General features: G+C 41.1%; 1 protein-coding gene across 24 annotated transcripts in view; it reads left to right on the forward strand.

Moving 5' to 3' along the window:
• Dlgap1 (DLG associated protein 1) overlaps window positions 1-4,137 on the forward strand; it is an 879,880-nt gene that overhangs the window by 721,666 nt on the left and 154,077 nt on the right. The window lies entirely within an intron of this gene.

Consider the following 4,137-nt stretch of genomic DNA (forward strand, 5'->3'; position numbering starts at 1 on the left):
CTCTGTATGGATTGCTAGTACATCATGCAAAAATGCACTTCTTCAATATGTGCTAAATTTACAAAGAAACCTTGATGTCAAGGCAATAACTAAATCAAGGAGTGAGAAAAATACAGTTAGTATTTACAAGGCTATATGCATGTTTCTCAGCAGTGCTTAATATTTTTATTTCAAATATTTACTGGGGGAAACCCATGCTTTAAAAATGATGCCAAACAATCTGTGGCTACCAAAATAAAAACCCAATATAAAAATATGTTTACAGCCTTCTTGTTTTCCTTGGAAAATGTTCACTGCATTGAAATCCTTGTTTGACTTTTTTTTTAACCAAAAAAGTCAGCCTTCCCTACTGAAGACTTCGATTGCAACCTTGTACATGGAGGTGCAGTCTAAGAGATCCCTTTTGGTCATGATGTTCCATCAGAATCTCAGCAGTTTTTCTCCTGAGGAGAAACTTGCAGCTTCTACCTCGTCTCTGTCATCAAATGCCACCACATTGAAAGGGAGGTATCCCCAACCCTTACTTCTCATTTCTTCTTCCATTTCTCATCATGGATTAGTTTACTACAATGTTTTAGAGAATCTGGGGTAAATTGCTCTTCCTGTCGTGCGTGATTCATGCAACAAAAGTGAAGGCTTACCAGTTTTTAAGAAAAACATCTTCCTAGGGCTGGGACTGTGACTCAGTGGTAGAATGCTTGCCTGTCATGCAAAAGCCCTGGGTTTGAGTCCCAGCACTACCAAAAGAAAAGGAAGAAAAACTTATTTGATCATTGTATAAAGACATGGTATTTTAATGAGCTGTCATCCTTCCTAGGGATTTTTCTGTCAGTGATGGAATACAATCACTTGGCCAGCTGTATCAGGTATTACCTCGTTTCTACGTTTGTGATGTTACATAATCCTCACGTTACCCCATGAGGGAGATGTCACTTGCTCCATTTTACAGATGAAAAATTAAGAGCCCTAGAGAAGTAAGTTGCTGAAAAACAGATCTCATAAGAAATCACAAGGCCACGCCCCTCCCAAATCCTAATTTTATTTCATCCTCCTTTTCCTACCGTCATTTCTCAATACCATGACTAACAGTGTTTGCCTTTTACAGCCTTACAAGTATTCTCTGAGATGGTTTAATGCTCCTTAATTATTTGCTGAATGCCTCATTTCCTCCTCATGATGATGATTCTTTCTCTGATCCTTATTTGTTGCCATACATTCCTCGTAAGGAGAAAGCAATGACTCTGTTTATTTCTAGCCCACTTAAGCACTTATTATTTTGCCCTTGGTTTTTAGTTGGGCCTCTGAAACTGAACTGCATCATTTATCACCCCAAATAGAGATGGAAAAACCATGTTTCTCTGTTGATAGATTTGGGGGCTGACTCTGATCTTTTCTCCATAAAACTTTAGGCTGGGCTTCAGGAAATCCATTTATTTTTGTAGGATTGTATCATAAAATTTCTTACCTATATGTTGTTGATATTTTCAGTTAAGGTTATTTATTATAAAGAGAAACTCAATGGATCTCCTGATGGTTTCTATCTTTGACCTTATTACACCTGACTTCACCTAACATCAGCTCCTTCACCCTAACTTAGAGCACTCAGTAAGATATGTAGCACTCGGTGTATTTTTTCTTCAAAGCTTTAGATTCTAGTCTCGAATTAAATAATGTTCATGTATACAGATGCTTCTCCACTTACTGCAGGATTATGTTCCAATAAATCTATTGTAAGTTGAAAATACTGTGAATCAAAAATGCATTTTAGGCCAGGTGTGGTGGCACATACCTTGTAATTCCAGCAGCTCAGGAGGCTGAGGCAGGAGGATTGTGAGTTCAAAAGCCAGCCTCAGCAACTTAGTGAGGCCCTAAGCAACTCAGCTAGACTCTGTCTCTAAATAAAATATTAAAAAGGGCTGGGGTTGTGGTTCAGTGATTGAGTGCCTCTGGGTTCAATCCCCAGTAACAAAAAAAAAAAAGCATTTTAGGCTGGGCATGGTGGCATGGTGGCACACACCTCTGGGAGCTTGTGTGTAGCCTCTGGATTTGATCCCCAACGTTGCAAAGAGAGAGAAAGAAAAATGCTTTCAATACACCTAACCAACCAGACATTCCAGTTTAACCTAGACCTACCTCTAATGTGCCCAGAACACTTACATTAGCCTACAGTGGGGCCAATCACCTAACCCCAAACCTATTTTATTGAAAAGTATTGAGTAATTTGTAATTTATTAGAATTCGAAGTATGGCTTCTACTAAATGCAAATCACTTTCACACCATCATAAAGTCAAAACTCACAAGTTGAGGGCTGGGGGTATAGTTCAGTTGGTACAGTGCTTGCCTTGCAAGCACAAGGCCCTGGGTTCAATCCCCAGCACCGCAAAAAAAACAAAAAAAAAACTCACAAGTTGAGCCAGCGTAAGTCGGAGACCCTCTGTGTGGGCATTCACAGAGGAGTCTCACGTTATGAGAGCTTCTAGAACTGGTTCAAACCCAGTAATTACACCCCACACCAGCCCTCAGAAAGGTACAGCAGAAAGGGACTCTGATTTCATCTAGAGTAACTGCCTCATTACGGAAGAGGCAACTAAAGTTAAAATAGCTCAACCATAGTCAAACACCTTGCGAGAGAAGACTCGGGCTTCAATTCCATGCCTTCTGACTCACAAATTAATAACAGCTTTAGAAAAATTAGAAACTTAGAGGGGATCCACCCAATCATTTTTTTCTCATGCACCTTCTTTACCACATATCTAAAAACTGATCATCTAGCCTTGAACTTTAAATCTAGACCTTTTTCTAAAATGCCATGGCCTCCTAATAATCACAGCTGGCTTTGGGAGGGGGTGTCTGGGGGAAGAAAGGAAGTAAATAAGAATCTTAGCATGAGGAATCTGCTGATTTTTCTAGCAAACAGCAATTCATGTAAGTACTTCTGTTCTTGGAAGAGACACACCAACATTCATTTCATCATTATCATCTATCACACAAGGTATCTAGAGTTCAGAGTTCTTTGAGGAAGATGTTTATAAAAAATAACCTTGACTTTTTTCTCTTTTTTTTTTTTTTTTTGTGGTTCTGGGGATTGAACCTAGGGCCTTGTGCTTGAGAGGCAAACACTGTACCAACCGAGCTACCTCCCCAGCCCTAACCTTGACTTTTAAAATGCCTCACATTTTTATTAGCACCAGCCTCTGAATGCTTGCTGTTCTGTGGGGATGGAAGTGTAGTTTTCTTCAAGAAGATCCTGGCAAGGGAACCCATTTTCATTAATAGTCCTGATTGCAAATCAGTATGAGAAATGCCCTTTGATTCCTTCCTCTAAAACATTGCCTCTGAACCTATGAACCTAATGAAAGAATGAGAGGATAGTCTTGTTTTCAAGCCCATTTAAACCTCCTGAAGCTTCTCCAGGATCCTGCCAAGAGATGGCCCCTCATCAGCCTCTCTTTCAAGGAGGAGATGTGAGTTCCTGTAAACTGAGCTGAAATCCATACTCTTCTTTCACCGGGGCAGCGAAAGTTAAGGCTCCTAACCTTTTCTGAATCTCACCAGAGCTGGGTTTTGGCCTCACCTCCCTGGTTCTAGGCCTTCATAGCCTCCTCTACTCATCTTTCCATAGTGTGGTGCAAACCGGAACTTGTAGGTCAGATTCAACCTTCTCCATTCTCCCCAGGCCCCCAGGTGTGAATGCTACCAGGGGCGAATGAATTTTTCCCCCCAGTTTTCCATGACTGCCCTCTGAGGTGAGGGGACAGAACATGTCTGACCACAGAATATTTAATATCAGGACTTTCTCAGAAAACTTGGAGTCTGTGATCATCTTACCAACTGCCTTGCTCATTTTCTCTGCGCATGAGCCTGTGACCAGCGCTGCTCTCCTCTCTAGGTTTCTGCCATCTGTGAGGCCCTGAGACCCTGAGGACAGAGTTCACAGCTGCTTTTTTCAAAAGTTGCCTTCGTGGAAACCTAAGCAATTTGGAGCGAGTAGGGTTTGGGTTTTATTTCATCACAATCAGAGAGAACGAATGAGGATCTCCAGCCACTGGTTCTGCCATGCTACTGGCCCACACTGACAGAAACACGAACATTTCACCATCCGTGTCAAAACACAAAATGACAATGACTTTAAAGAT

This window comes from Sciurus carolinensis, chromosome 15 (genome assembly GCF_902686445.1).
Source record: "Sciurus carolinensis chromosome 15, mSciCar1.2, whole genome shotgun sequence".
NCBI lineage: Eukaryota > Metazoa > Chordata > Mammalia > Rodentia > Sciuridae > Sciurus > Sciurus carolinensis.